We start from the raw sequence: 15,505 nt of genomic DNA on the forward strand, positions 1-15,505 counted from the left end.
TTATGTTATACTTTCATGATGAAAACAAATTCACAGACCTGTTCTGAAAAGAAAATACTTGTGGACATCATTCTCACCTGATAATTTTTCAAGATAGACAATTAATATTTTCTTGTGATGCTAACTTATTTTTAACAAAAACTTTTTATTTTTATTTTAAAGAAGTCCATTCTCTTATTCTGAGGATTCTACTTGATTACAGTTCAAGGTGAGTTTGAATATTGTTTATAAGGCTTTTTAATTTAAATGATGAATAAATTCATAGACCTGTCCTGAAATAAGACAAACTTGTTGACTTAATTCTCACCTGACTCAATAGTTTATATATATATATATATATATGTCATCAAAATAATTGCTTGTCTAAGAATGCTTTGTTTTTAATTTTTAGATTGAATGTTTCTTTGAACTGGTGAATGAGGAGAGACATATTTGAAAGCTATGGTAAGTTCTTTTATTCTTAATTTTTGCTGATCAAAAAGCAGATAATTGGTGAATGTATCATGGTGTTTTTGTGCTGTGTGCACATTTACAATTTCCTGCCTGATGTCATTTTCTTATCTGCTGAGAATAAATTTATTGTTCCACCTGTTCAGTATTATAATCCATGACTGATTCAGTCTAAGACGATAAAACAATAATTTTAATAGGGTGTTTGAAGTAAAACCTAAATGTTCAAATTTAGACATCCATAATTGAATCCTGAACTTTGCATCTTTTTATTTTTTCAGAATTCATTTACTTATGGAGTAAACTGGCCTACTGACCTGAATCATATTGATGGTAAGTTATCTTGCATTGATAATTAGTTAATTTTGTTTATTTGCCGGAATTAGTGGAATGCTTAAAAATCCTCAATTTTTTAAGACATTCTCGTACCGGCAAAAAGTACAATGAGTCTCGTAATCTCCTTTATTCCTTGGGTTTTTGACGACATGTTAATAACTTGAAGGAGATACTGATGACATTAAAAAAACAAAAAATGATTTTAATAAGTAATAATTTGAATAACTGGTATTTTATTAACTTAAATATTTTGTGTTGTAGGAAAGAAAGTGAAGGGACTTGAAGGGATATAAGTCATTATTGGAATAATATAACCAACTTCTTGGTGATTTAATAAAGGTAAGCATTTTAATGACATACAATCATAAGTAGAATGCTGCTAAATGATGAACAAAACAAACAGGGACGTAATTCTGATTTGTAGAATTGAAGAGATCATTGTTTTACTTTTAAACTGATTTTTGTTTTGTTCATGTCTGGAGCTCTGAATGATATGTACGACTCAGTTTCTAATTATCCTCCTTTCTTTGATTTATGTAGGTAAGGATTATGTATGATGAACTTTACTTAAATATATACTGAGGATATGTTCACCTTCTCTGCAAATGCTCATTTGCTTAAGAATTCTTTAAACCTCAAAAATAAATGTGGACTTAAGTTTACGGCTATATGTTTAAACTAATCGTATATGATCGGGAATAGAGTTCACTACAAAGAGGATCTTTAATAAAAGATTCTTTTTTTCTTCTCATCATCTCATATATATCTTAATTTTTCTTTAAAGGTTTATTTGAGATGCTAAATGTAATAAGCCGGAAAAATTTATAGGATATTCCTTCAATAATCCTTTTTTTCAAGGTAAGCATCTGTTATAATATCTAAATATAATTACAACCCCACTTAATTAAGCCGACTTTTAGATGTTACTCAATATTCTAGAAGTGTGCTAAGGGTGGGCAAATTAAAGTGATGATATGTGTATGGTGTCATTCTTTTCTTAGTAGAGGATACCAAAGAAATTTTATGCACAATGTCCTTTCCTTCCAAGGGATGTAATGACTTAAAATTTGTGTTCGCTTCGTTTTTATTTTTCAACTGAAGTTAGCATTTCTTTTTTTTTTTTTTTTCACAGGATAATCGTGGAATATTTCCTTGGGTCTGAGATGGGCACTTTATTCATCTTTAGAGAGGTAATTAAATGTCTTTGAATTTATATTTATGTAGTACATAAAAAATGAAAAATAAAAGCTCTGAATTACATTTAGTGATGACTTAGATGACGAGACTGAGATTTTTGGTGGAGTAGTCTATATATTGACGTTCTGTCGATTTAGATGATGCCATCAAAATCGCTTGTTTGATTGACAAACGAGGCATTTGTCTGAAATTAATTTTGAGCTTTTTCAAATTTTTACTTTTATTTTAAGTTTTACTTTAGTTCTTTTTCTCATTACTAAAGAATTTTTTTCTTCTTTTTATAGGAGAATTTATTTTATACAGAAGACATCGTTTCCTATTAATTTAGAAGACTTGAAGAGATAAAAGGTAAAATAATTGTAGCTCCATATATTATTTACTACTTAAATTAGAATGATGATTGATTTTGATTGATTTTAAAATTCATGATAATTTATAATTAATGCGGATATGAGCCTGAAAATGTTAACACTTTTAAATGGATTTGCATAATATAATATGAGGAAGCAATGAATTGATTATTTTTATTTTTCAACTTTTCAGATATAAAATAATGCTCAAGATAGAAGTACCTTTCTATGTAGGAATATTTAAGAGGTATGCCATTCATTACTTATTTTGATGAGGTTTTTATTTCGTCTCTTGGACCCAACGTTCCTTAAATTTCATGGAAAAGATTGGTATCTCTATGACGATAGATAAATCTTCAGTTTTGTCATAGTTGGTCAGGATCATTTATGCCATTGACTTGACCTCTCCAACATCACATACAATTCCTTAAAATATCACTGGTTTTCAAGTGATTATTTATAGTTCTTCTTTTGCTTTTAGGATATGGAGAAAGGAAACTTCAAGATAATCAGGATGATCATAAGGTGAGTTTACAACTCTTTTTAAGTTGCAAAGGATGCTAGTGGTTTAATAATTTAAAAAAAAAAAAAAAAAAACCTTTGCCTGATGACAACTTTTCCGCTTATTATCAGAAGTTTCTTTTGATTGAAAATTTGCTTCCTGAGTCTTCGGTTCAAAAATATGTTTTTTTTTTCTTTCCAATTTTAGTGCAAATGATTAATATTTTATTCTTTGTTTCAGGTATGTGCTTTCACTTTTGATGAGAATTTATTTTTAGCAGAAATACGAACCGTATTTATTATTAATACTACACAAGTTTTTCATAATATTTAATTATCTATTATGTATCTTATAACTATATCATGAAAAATGAATGAGAATAAAGGAGTTATGAAGATCAAAGTATGGGTTATGGCTGATTGTTTGGTTGGTTGATGGTTGGGGTTTTTTCTTCCTTCCTTCCTCCCTCCTTTCCTTTCACTCTATCCTCTTTGAGATTCGTACGAACTTAGTAAAAAAAAAAAAATACTGAAGTTTTGCGTTTTATTTATTGATTTAATTTGGAATCCGATTGTGGCTGTTATTTTGTATTCAAAATATATCGTCGTGTTGAACGATGCAGATCCAGCTCCAGTTACGATCTTTAATATCGTAGGCTTGGCGTTTTCATTCTGCTAAATTAATGATTGCAGTGCTCAGCTATGTCCCGTTGTTTCCTTATATATCATGGGATCGGGATACGCAGTCTGCGAACAGCGCTTCCTTCTCGTTTTTTTCTTCTTCTTCTTCTTCAATAAGATGGAACTTGCTTTATTTGTTGTATGTGGTGGGAATATATATATATATATGTACATACACCCCGTGAATTGAAAATATGAGCTACGTGCGGATTTGAAAAGTAAGTTATTCTTTGATATGTCTTATTTGATGATGTTGCGATTCCAGCTCCGAATAGAAGATTCAAACTTTTAGTTCGGCGTTTCAAAATCGCTATATTAAGGATTTCTTGCGGTTAGCTATGTCTTCCTATTATACTTTCCTAGATAGGAAGACACGCACCCTGATACATTTACATACCTATATTATGTTGTATGATCTTATATTTGGAATTTATTGAAAAACAACCGTTTCTTTTTGTAGGAGTCTGATGTTAGGAAGTTAATTAAGGCTACAAAGATGAAAGAGAAAAGAATTCGGAAGGCATTTAGAGAGGTGGGAGTTAGATTAGTATGTAATATTTGATTGTGGACGTGGGTTCTGAGCGTCTGCTCTCTTATGATGATGCTCGAATCTTGTGGCCTTTTTTGGAGCTGTTTTCCTATACAGTCTATTCCACCTGCCTCATCGTCCTAGAGTAATCAGTTTTTATTCTGGGCTTCTGTTGTTTTACTACAACAGAGGTCATTGTGGATGGAAATATCTGATTTCTACATATTCCTGAATTTCTTGTAGTTACTACGTAACTGTGACCAGGAGATAAACCATGTAGAAAACAAATCTACTAATGTATATGTACATTGGTGTATTTTATGACAAGCAACCATGACTAATTCCTTATCCTTTCCTTTGATTAGGTCTGTCTCAAGGAAAAAATAAAGTTACAAGCAAGGAGCTAGAATTGAAGTCAAATGGTGGAAGAGGTATGTTCTAAGACGAATTGACGTCTTTTTATTTTGCTTTTAATTTGATGAACCCTACACCGATTTAAGTCTGAATTGAATTTATTGAAGACTTGGTTTTACATGCACTACCAACTGAATATCTTTATCTTTAATTCAAAATGTTCATAGAAATGAGGGGTCATTATTAAAAGAATTTTCTTTTAAAGGAATCTGAGAAGGGAATAAATAAAAGAGGCCGGTCTTACATATCACTAGGAACTTAAATAAGATAGGTGAGTCTCTTTTTGTTATGCATTATTTACTGCACTGCAGTTTATTTGTTAAAGTGATGAGTGTTAGATTTGCCTCTTGATAAGATTATGATGAAAAACATTCACCATAATGCTTAATGATTTCAAATCCAGAAATTACTCATTCTTTTCTACTTTGCTGGAATACTGATTTTCTCATGTTTTATGCTTGTGCATAACGGGCAAGGATTACATACAAAATGGTTAAAAAAATTAGTTTTGAATATTTTCATTTGAATTAAATGATGAGGAATAATATATAATTGACAAGCATATGTCTGAAACATACTTTGACATGAGTAACATTAACGTCTGACATAACTTTTCCTTATTCATGCATCTTCTGTATTTTTAAATACGACTTTCATAATTAATCTTTGTTCTTTTTTTTTGATATAGGCTCGAAAAATAAAAGTGAAGAAGCATGCAAGGATTTTTCTTATATGTAAGTTTGTTTTCTTCTCGAAAAGGATGGGTGTTAATTCAATAAAATGAGGAAGCAAACGGATTCCCCTTCGTTGCTTTTATCAACGACATATCTAAATCTGATAGCTACCTCAATCTATTGACATTCTCCATCGTTATTTGATTATAATACTAACGAAAGGCATTTATTTTTCTTGTTTAGATTCCTCTTCTACTCAGGATATCATCTACAAACATATTATTCTCTCTATGTAAGTTTGGATGAATTAATTTATCATTCTCAATAGTTCTTGTTTATGATGATCAACTCTTGGCTGATGCTGTGATAAAAAAATTTAAAGGTTTCAATTATAACACTGAAGAGTTCTACAAATATATATATATATATATATTTAGACCCTAATCATTTGCTTATTTTAATATTTTCTTATGTTTTATGTTGTTGTATTTAAGAATGAACCTACTCGAGTCTCGGGTGCTAAAGTGGTTGTCTCTTGGAATCTCAGAAAAATCAAATTTGGTAAGTTCTTATCTTTTTATTTAACGTCGTTGTTTCCATGAAGTTTGATACCGCCCCAGGCATATTCATACCTTGATGATAGGTTTTTAAATCTGAAAATGACTAGAACGTTAATTGAATTTTTCACTCCTACTAATAAACATGAGTTATTAATTTTTTTATTCATTTTGAAACCTAGGGTTAAAACACTTGACTTGTGCAGAATAAAGGGCAAGATTACTTTCAAATCAATATATTGAGGTGAGTCAAAAGGCTTTTTATGTTATACTTTCATGATGAAAAACAAATTCACAGACCTGTTCTGAAAAAGAAAATACTTGTGGACATCATTCTCACTGATAATTTTTCAAGATAGACAATTAACCTATTTTCTTGTGATGCTAACTTATTTTTTAACAAAAAAACTTTTTATTTTTATTTTAAAGAAGTCCATTCTCTTATTCTGAGGATTCTACTTGATTACAGTTCAAGGTGAGTTTGAATATTGTTTATAAGGCTTTTTAATTTAAATGATGAATAAATTCATAGACCTGTCCTGAAATAAGACAAACTTGTTGACTTAATTCTCACCTGACTCAATAGTTTATATATATATATATATATATGTCATCAAAATAATTGCTTGTCTAAGAATGCTTTGTTTTTAGTTCTTTTTATTCTTAATTTTTGCTGATCAAAAAGCAGATAATTGGTGAATGTATCATGGTGTTTTTGTGCTGTGTGCACATTTACAATTTCCTGCCTGATGTCATTTTCTTATCTGCTGAGAATAAATTTATTGTTCCACCTGTTCAGTATTATAATCCATGACTGATTCAGTCTAAGACGATAAAACAATAATTTTAATAGGGTGTTTGAAGTAAAACCTAAATGTTCAAATTTAGACATCCATAATTGAATCCTGAACTTTGCATCTTTTTATTTTTCAGAATTCATTTACTTATGGAGTAAACTGGCCTACTGACCTGAATCATATTGATGGTAAGTTATCTTGCATTGATAATTAGTTAATTTTGTTTATTTGCCGGAATTAGTGGAATGCTTAAAAATCCTCAATTTTTTAAGACATTCTCGTACCGGCAAAAAGTACAATGAGTCTCGTAATCTCCTTTATTCCTTGGGTTTTTGACGACATGTTAATAACTTGAAGGAGATACTGATGACATTAAAAAAAACAAAAAATGATTTTAATAAGTAATAATTTGAATAACTGGTATTTTATTAACTTAAATATTTTGTGTTGTAGGAAAGAAAGTGAAGGGACTTGAAGGGATATAAGTCATTATTGGAATAATATAACCAACTTCTTGGTGATTTAATAAAGGTAAGCATTTTAATGACATACAATCATAAGTAGAATGCTGCTAAATGATGAACAAAACAAACAGGGACGTAATTCTGATTTGTAGAATTGAAGAGATCATTGTTTTACTTTTAAACTGATTTTTGTTTTGTTCATGTCTGGAGCTCTGAATGATATGTACGACTCAGTTTCTAATTATCCTCCTTTCTTTGATTTATGTAGGTAAGGATTATGTATGATGAACTTTACTTAAATATATACTGAGGATATGTTCACCTTCTCTGCAAATGCTCATTTGCTTAAGAATTCTTTAAACCTCAAAAATAAATGTGGACTTAAGTTTACGGCTATATGTTTAAACTAATCGTATATGATCGGGAATAGAGTTCACTACAAAGAGGATCTTTAATAAAAGATTCTTTTTTTCTTCTCATCATCTCATATATATCTTAATTTTTCTTTAAAGGTTTATTTGAGATGCTAAATGTAATAAGCCGGAAAAATTTATAGGATATTCCTTCAATAATCCTTTTTTCAAGGTAAGCATCTGTTATAATATCTAAATATAATTACAACCCCACTTAATTAAGCCGACTTTTAGATGTTACTCAATATTCTAGAAGTGTGCTAAGGGTGGGCAAATTAAAGTGATGATATGTGTATGGTGTCATTCTTTTCTTAGTAGAGGATACCAAAGAAATTTTATGCACAATGTCCTTTCCTTCCAAGGGATGTAATGACTTAAAAATTTGTGTTCGCTTCGTTTTATTTTTCAACTGAAGTTAGCATTTCTTTTTTTTCTTTTTTTCACAGGATAATCGTGGAATATTTCCTTGGGTCTGAGATGGGCACTTTATTCATCTTTAGAGAGGTAATTAAATGTCTTTGAATTTATATTTATGTAGTACATAAAAAAATGAAAAATAAAAGCTCTGAATTACATTTAGTGATGACTTAGATGACGAGACTGAGATTTTTGGTGGAGTAGTCTATATATTGACGTTCTGTCGATTTAGATGATGCCATCAAAATCGCTTGTTTGATTGACAAACGAGGCATTTGTCTGAAATTAATTTTGAGCTTTTTCAAATTTTTACTTTTATTTTAAGTTTTACTTTAGTTCTTTTTCTCATTACTAAAGAATTTTTTTCTTCTTTTTATAGGAGAATTTATTTTATACAGAAGACATCGTTTCCTATTAATTTAGAAGACTTGAAGAGATAAAAGGTAAAATAATTGTAGCTCCATATATTATTTACTACTTAAATTAGAATGATGATTGATTTTGATTGATTTTAAAATTCATGATAATTTATAATTAATGCGGATATGAGCCTGAAAATGTTAACACTTTTAAATGGATTTGCATAATATAATATGAGGAAGCAATGAATTGATTATTTTTATTTTTCAACTTTTCAGATATAAAATAATGCTCAAGATAGAAGTACCTTTCTATGTAGGAATATTTAAGAGGTATGCCATTCATTACTTATTTTGATGAGGTTTTTATTTCGTCTCTTGGACCCAACGTTCCTTAAATTTCATGGAAAAGATTGGTATCTCTATGACGATAGATAAATCTTCAGTTTTGTCATAGTTGGTCAGGATCATTTATGCCATTGACTTGACCTCTCCAACATCACATACAATTCCTTAAAATATCACTGGTTTCAAGTGATTATTTATAGTTCTTCTTTTGCTTTTAGGATATGGAGAAAGGAAACTTCAAGATAATCAGGATGATCATAAGGTGAGTTTACAACTCTTTTTAAGTTGCAAAGGATGCTAGTGGTTTAATAATTTAAAAAAAAAAAAAAAAAAACCTTTGCCTGATGACAACTTTTCCGCTTATTATCAGAAGTTTCTTTTGATTGAAAATTTGCTTCCTGAGTCTTCGGTTCAAAAATATGTTTTTTTCTTTTTCCAATTTTAGTGCAAATGATTAATATTTTATTCTTTGTTTCAGGTATGTGCTTTCACTTTTGATGAGAATTTATTTTTTTAGCAGAAATACGAACCGTATTTATTATTAATACTACACAAGTTTTTCATAATATTTAATTATCTATTATGTATCTTATAACTATATCATGAAAAATGAATGAGAATAAAGGAGTTATGAAGATCAAAGTATGGGTTATGGCTGATTGTTTGGTTGGTTGATGGTTGGGGTTTTTTTCTTCCTTCCTTCCTCCCTCCTTTCCTTTCACTCTATCCTCTTTGAGATTCGTACGAACTTAGTAAAAAAAAAAAAAAATACTGAAGTTTTGCGTTTTATTTATTGATTTAATTTGGAATCCGATTGTGGCTGTTATTTTGTATTCAAAATATATCGTCGTGTTGAACGATGCAGATCCAGCTCCAGTTACGATCTTTAATATCGTAGGCTTGGCGTTTTCATTCTGCTAAATTAATGATTGCAGTGCTCAGCTATGTCCCGTTGTTTCCTTATATATCATGGGATCGGGATACGCAGTCTGCGAACAGCGCTTCCTTCTCGTTTTTTTTCTTCTTCTTCAATAAGATGGAACTTGCTTTATTTGTTGTATGTGGTGGGAATATATATATATATATGTACATACACCCCGTGAATTGAAAATATGAGCTACGTGCGGATTTGAAAAGTAAGTTATTCTTTGATATGTCTTATTTGATGATGTTGCGATTCCAGCTCCGAATAGAAGATTCAAACTTTTAGTTCGGCGTTTCAAAATCGCTATATTAAGGATTTCTTGCGGTTAGCTATGTCTTCCTATTATACTTTCCTAGATAGGAACACGCACCCCTGATACATTTACATACCTATATTATGTTGTATGATCTTATATTTGGAATTTATTGAAAAACAACCGTTTCTTTTTGTAGGAGTCTGATGTTAGGAAGTTAATTAAGGCTACAAAGATGAAAGAGAAAAGAATTCGGAAGGCATTTAGAGAGGTGAGTTAGATTAGTATGTAATGTTTGATTGTGGACGTGGGTTCTGAGCGTCTGCTCTCTTATGAGTGATGCTCGAATCTTGTGGCCTTTTTGGAGCTGTTTTCCCTATACAGTCTATTCCACCTGCCTCATCGTCCTAGAGTAATCAGTTTTTATTCTGGGCTTCTGTTGTTTTACTACAACAGAGGTCATTGTGGATGGAAATATCTGATTTCTACATATTCCTGAATTTCTTGTAGTTACTACGTAATTGTGACCAGGGAGATAAACCATGTAGAAAACAAATCTACTAATGTATATGTACATTGGTGTATTTTATGACAAGCAACCATGACTAATTCCTTATCCTTTCCTTTGATTAGGTCTGTCTCAAGGAAAAAAATAAAGTTACAAGCAAGGAGCTAGAATTGAAGTCAAATGGTGGAAGAGGTATGTTCTAAGACGAATTGACGTCTTTTTATTTTGCTTTTTAATTTGATGAACCCTACACCGATTTAAGTCTGAATTGAATTTATTGAAGACTTGGTTTTACATGCACTACCAACTGAATATCTTTATCTTTAATTCAAAATGTTCATAGAAATGAGGGGGTCATTATTAAAAGAATTTTCTTTTTTAAAGGAATCTGAGAAGGGAATAAATAAAAGAGGCCGGTCTTACATATCACTAGGAACTTAAATAAGATAGGTGAGTCTCTTTTTTTGTTATGCATTATTTACTGCACTGCAGTTTATTTGTTAAAGTGATGAGTGTTACTTTGTATTTGCTACTCTTGATAAGATTATGATGAAAAACATTCCACCATAATGCTTAACTGATTTCAAATCCAAGAAATTACTCATTCTTTTCTACTTTGCTGGAATACTGATTTTCTCAATGTTTTTTTTCCCCCATTTAGGATGAAGCTTGCTCCTCGAGATGCATAACGGGCAAGGATTACATACAAAAATGGTAATAAAAAAATTAGTTTTGAATATTTTCATTTGAATTAAATGATGAGGAATAATATATAATTGACAAGCATATGTCTGAAACATACTTTGACATGAGTAACATTAACGTCTGACATAACTTTTCCTTATTCATGCATCTTCTGTATTTTTTAAATACGACTTTCATAATTAATCTTTGTTCTTTTTTGATATAGGCTCGAAAAATAAAAGTGAAGAAGCATGCAAGGATTTTTCTTATATGTAAGTTTGTTTTCTTCTCGAAAAGGATGGGTGTTAATTCAATAAAATGAGGAAGCAAACGGATTCCCCTTCGTTGCTTTTATCAACGACATATCCTAAATCTGATAGCTACCTCAATCTATTGACATTCTCCATCGTTATTTGATTATAATACTAACGAAAGGCATTTATTTTCTTGTTTAGATTCCTCTTCTACTCAGGATATCATCTACAAACATATTATTCTCTCTATGTAAGTTTGGATGAATTAATTTATCATTCTCAATAGTTCTTGTTTTATGATGATCAACTCTTGGCTGTCATAATACTTTTTATGTAGCTGTTGATAAAATTTAAAGGTTTCAATTATAACACTGAAGAGTTCTACAAATATATATATATATATATATTTAGACCCTAATCATTTGCTTATTTTTAATATTTTCTTATGTTTTATGTTGTTGTATTTAAGAATGAACCTACTCGAGTCTCGGGTGCTAAAGTGGTTGTCTCTTGGAATCTCAGAAAAATCAAATTTGGTAAGTTCTTATCTCTTTTATTTAACGTCGTTGTTTCCATGATGAGTTTGATACCGCCCCAGGCATATTCATACCTTGATGATAGGTTTTTTAAATCTGAAAATGACTAGAACGTTAATTGAATTTTTCACTCCTACTAATAAACATGAGTTATTAATTTTTTTTATTCATTTTTGAAACCTAGGGTTAAAACACTTGACTTGTGCAGAATAAAGGGCAAGATTACTTTCAAATCAATATATTGAGGTGAGTCAAAAGGCTTTTTATGTTATACTTTCATGATGAAAACAAATTCACAGACCTGTTCTGAAAAGAAAATACTTGTGGACATCATTCTCACCTGATAATTTTTCAAGATAGACAATTAATATTTTCTTGTGATGCTAACTTATTTTTAACAAAAAACTTTTTATTTTTATTTTAAAGAAGTCCATTCTCTTATTCTGAGGATTCTACTTGATTACAGTTCAAGGTGAGTTTGAATATTGTTTATAAGGCTTTTTAATTTAAATGATGAATAAATTCATAGACCTGTCCTGAAATAAGACAAACTTGTTGACTTAATTCTCACCTGACTCAATAGTTTATATATATATATATATATATGTCATCAAAATAATTGCTTGTCTAAGAATGCTTTGTTTTTAATTTTTAGATTGAATGTTTCTTTGAACTGGTGAATGAGGAGAGACATATTTGAAAGCTATGGTAAGTTCTTTTATTCTTAATTTTTGCTGATCAAAAAGCAGATAATTGGTGAATGTATCATGGTGTTTTTGTGCTGTGTGCACATTTACAATTTCCTGCCTGATGTCATTTTCTTATCTGCTGAGAATAAATTTATTGTTCCACCTGTTCAGTATTATAATCCATGACTGATTCAGTCTAAGACGATAAAACAATAATTTTAATAGGGTGTTTGAAGTAAAACCTAAATGTTCAAATTTAGACATCCATAATTGAATCCTGAACTTTGCATCTTTTTATTTTTTCAGAATTCATTTACTTATGGAGTAAACTGGCCTACTGACCTGAATCATATTGATGGTAAGTTATCTTGCATTGATAATTAGTTAATTTTGTTTATTTGCCGGAATTAGTGGAATGCTTAAAAATCCTCAATTTTTTAAGACATTCTCGTACCGGCAAAAAGTACAATGAGTCTCGTAATCTCCTTTATTCCTTGGGTTTTTGACGACATGTTAATAACTTGAAGGAGATACTGATGACATTAAAAAAACAAAAATGATTTTAATAAGTAATAATTTGAATAACTGGTATTTTATTAACTTAAATATTTTGTGTTGTAGGAAAGAAAGTGAAGGGACTTGAAGGGATATAAGTCATTATTGGAATAATATAACCAACTTCTTGGTGATTTAATAAAGGTAAGCATTTTAATGACATACAATCATAAGTAGAATGCTGCTAAATGATGAACAAAACAAACAGGGACGTAATTCTGATTTGTAGAATTGAAGAGATCATTGTTTTACTTTTAAACTGATTTTTGTTTTGTTCATGTCTGGAGCTCTGAATGATATGTACGACTCAGTTTCTAATTATCCTCCTTTCTTTGATTTATGTAGGTAAGGATTATGTATGATGAACTTTACTTAAATATATACTGAGGATATGTTCACCTTCTCTGCAAATGCTCATTTGCTTAAGAATTCTTTAAACCTCAAAAATAAATGTGGACTTAAGTTTACGGCTATATGTTTAAACTAATCGTATATGATCGGGAATAGAGTTCACTACAAAGAGGATCTTTAATAAAAGATTCTTTTTTTCTTCTCATCATCTCATATATATCTTAATTTTTCTTTAAAGGTTTATTTGAGATGCTAAATGTAATAAGCCGGAAAAATTTATAGGATATTCCTTCAATAATCCTTTTTTTCAAGGTAAGCATCTGTTATAATATCTAAATATAATTACAACCCCACTTAATTAAGCCGACTTTTAGATGTTACTCAATATTCTAGAAGTGTGCTAAGGGTGGGCAAATTAAAGTGATGATATGTGTATGGTGTCATTCTTTTCTTAGTAGAGGATACCAAAGAAATTTTATGCACAATGTCCTTTCCTTCCAAGGGATGTAATGACTTAAAATTTGTGTTCGCTTCGTTTTATTTTTCAACTGAAGTTAGCATTTCTTTTTTTTTCTTTTTTTTCACAGGATAATCGTGGAATATTTCCTTGGGTCTGAGATGGGCACTTTATTCATCTTTAGAGAGGTAATTAAATGTCTTTGAATTTATATTTATGTAGTACATAAAAAAATGAAAAATAAAAGCTCTGAATTACATTTAGTGATGACTTAGATGACGAGACTGAGATTTTTGGTGGAGTAGTCTATATATTGACGTTCTGTCGATTTAGATGATGCCATCAAAATCGCTTGTTTGATTGACAAACGAGGCATTTGTCTGAAATTAATTTTGAGCTTTTTCAAATTTTTACTTTTATTTTAAGTTTTACTTTAGTTCTTTTTCTCATTACTAAAGAATTTTTTTTCTTCTTTTTATAGGAGAATTTATTTTATACAGAAGACATCGTTTCCTATTAATTTAGAAGACTTGAAGAGATAAAAGGTAAAATAATTGTAGCTCCATATATTATTTACTACTTAAATTAGAATGATGATTGATTTTGATTGATTTTAAAATTCATGATAATTTATAATTAATGCGGATATGAGCCTGAAAATGTTAACACTTTTAAATGGATTTGCATAATATAATATGAGGAAGCAATGAATTGATTATTTTTATTTTTCAACTTTTCAGATATAAAATAATGCTCAAGATAGAAGTACCTTTCTATGTAGGAATATTTAAGAGGTATGCCATTCATTACTTATTTTGATGAGGTTTTTATTTCGTCTCTTGGACCCAACGTTCCTTAAATTTCATGGAAAAGATTGGTATCTCTATGACGATAGATAAATCTTCAGTTTTGTCATAGTTGGTCAGGATCATTTATGCCATTGACTTGACCTCTCCAACATCACATACAATTCCTTAAAATATCACTGGTTTTCAAGTGATTATTTATAGTTCTTCTTTTGCTTTTAGGATATGGAGAAAGGAAACTTCAAGATAATCAGGATGATCATAAGGTGAGTTTACAACTCTTTTTAAGTTGCAAAGGATGCTAGTGGTTTAATAATTTAAAAAAAAAAAAAAAAAAAAAAAAAAACCTTTGCCTGATGACAACTTTTCCGCTTATTATCAGAAGTTTCTTTTGATTGAAAATTTGCTTCCTGAGTCTTCGGTTCAAAAAATATGTTTTTTTTCTTTCCAATTTTAGTGCAAATGATTAATATTTTATTCTTTGTTTCAGGTATGTGCTTTCACTTTTTGATGAGAATTTATTTTTAGCAGAAATACGAACCGTATTTATTATTAATACTACACAAGTTTTTCATAATATTTAATTATCTATTATGTATCTTATAACTATATCATGAAAAATGAATGAGAATAAAGGAGTTATGAAGATCAAAGTATGGGTTATGGCTGATTGTTTGGTTGGTTGATGGTTGGGGTTTTAAGTTTTGCGTTTTATTTATTGATTTAATTTAAACTGATTGTGGCTGTTATTTTGTATTCAAAAATATATCGTCGTGTTGGAACGATGCAGATCCAGCTCCAGTTACGATCTTTAATATCGTAGGTTTGGCGTTTTCATTCTGCTAAATTAATGATTGCAGTGCTCAGCTATGTCCCGTTGTTTCCTTATATATCATGGGATCGATACGCAGTCTGCGAACAGCGCTTCCTTCTCGTTTTTTTTTCTTTCTTCTTTCAATAAGATGGAACTTGCTTTATTTGTTGTATGGTGAGTGTGTGT

The 15,505-nt window shown here is 29.9% G+C and overlaps 4 long non-coding RNA genes and 3 other non-coding genes across 10 annotated transcripts; all 7 read left to right on the forward strand.

The window, feature by feature from the left end:
• The first annotated feature begins 1,679 nt into the window (after positions 1-1,679).
• LOC121127353 (small nucleolar RNA snoR639/H1) lies at positions 1,680-1,817 on the forward strand. The gene has a single exon (XR_005867805.1). It is a non-coding gene; the product is annotated as a small nucleolar RNA snoR639/H1 (small nucleolar RNA).
• A 520-nt stretch (positions 1,818-2,337) lies between these two features.
• On the forward strand, positions 2,338-4,730 carry LOC121126736 (uncharacterized). Its single transcript, XR_005867141.2, has 6 exons — positions 2,338-2,580; positions 2,815-2,858; positions 3,076-3,733; positions 3,976-4,047; positions 4,410-4,475; positions 4,664-4,730. It is a non-coding gene; the product is annotated as an uncharacterized lncRNA (long non-coding RNA).
• An 863-nt stretch (positions 4,731-5,593) lies between these two features.
• On the forward strand, positions 5,594-6,323 carry LOC121126737 (uncharacterized). Its single transcript, XR_005867142.2, has 3 exons — positions 5,594-5,693; positions 5,872-5,933; positions 6,119-6,323. It is a non-coding gene; the product is annotated as an uncharacterized lncRNA (long non-coding RNA).
• Positions 6,324-6,350: 27 nt separating this feature from the next.
• Positions 6,351-8,996, forward strand: LOC121126744 (uncharacterized). Of its 2 annotated transcripts, XR_011782359.1 has the most exons (8): positions 6,351-6,674; positions 6,940-7,017; positions 7,463-7,535; positions 7,810-7,867; positions 8,160-8,223; positions 8,419-8,472; positions 8,706-8,749; positions 8,966-8,996. It is a non-coding gene; the product is annotated as an uncharacterized lncRNA (long non-coding RNA). The 2 variants fall into 2 exon arrangements; XR_005867150.2 differs by lacking the exon at positions 8,966-8,996 and having other exon boundaries at positions 6,353-6,674; positions 8,419-8,749.
• LOC121127354 (small nucleolar RNA snoR639/H1) lies at positions 7,571-7,708 on the forward strand. The gene has a single exon (XR_005867807.1). It is a non-coding gene; the product is annotated as a small nucleolar RNA snoR639/H1 (small nucleolar RNA).
• A 2,511-nt stretch (positions 8,997-11,507) lies between the features above and the next one.
• On the forward strand, positions 11,508-15,158 carry LOC121126742 (uncharacterized). 3 transcript variants are annotated; one of them, XR_011782356.1, is made up of 12 exons: positions 11,508-11,647; positions 11,832-11,893; positions 12,074-12,119; positions 12,303-12,355; positions 12,643-12,694; positions 12,958-13,035; positions 13,481-13,554; positions 13,830-13,887; positions 14,181-14,244; positions 14,440-14,493; positions 14,728-14,771; positions 14,996-15,158. It is a non-coding gene; the product is annotated as an uncharacterized lncRNA (long non-coding RNA). The 3 variants fall into 3 exon arrangements; XR_011782357.1 differs by lacking the exon at positions 13,481-13,554; XR_011782358.1 differs by lacking the exon at positions 12,074-12,119.
• On the forward strand, positions 13,590-13,727 carry LOC121127355 (small nucleolar RNA snoR639/H1). Its single transcript, XR_005867808.1, has one exon. It is a non-coding gene; the product is annotated as a small nucleolar RNA snoR639/H1 (small nucleolar RNA).
• Positions 15,159-15,505: the final 347 nt, after the last annotated feature.

Source organism: Lepeophtheirus salmonis, chromosome 12 (genome assembly GCF_016086655.4).
Source record: "Lepeophtheirus salmonis chromosome 12, UVic_Lsal_1.4, whole genome shotgun sequence".
Lineage (NCBI taxonomy): Eukaryota > Metazoa > Arthropoda > Copepoda > Siphonostomatoida > Caligidae > Lepeophtheirus > Lepeophtheirus salmonis.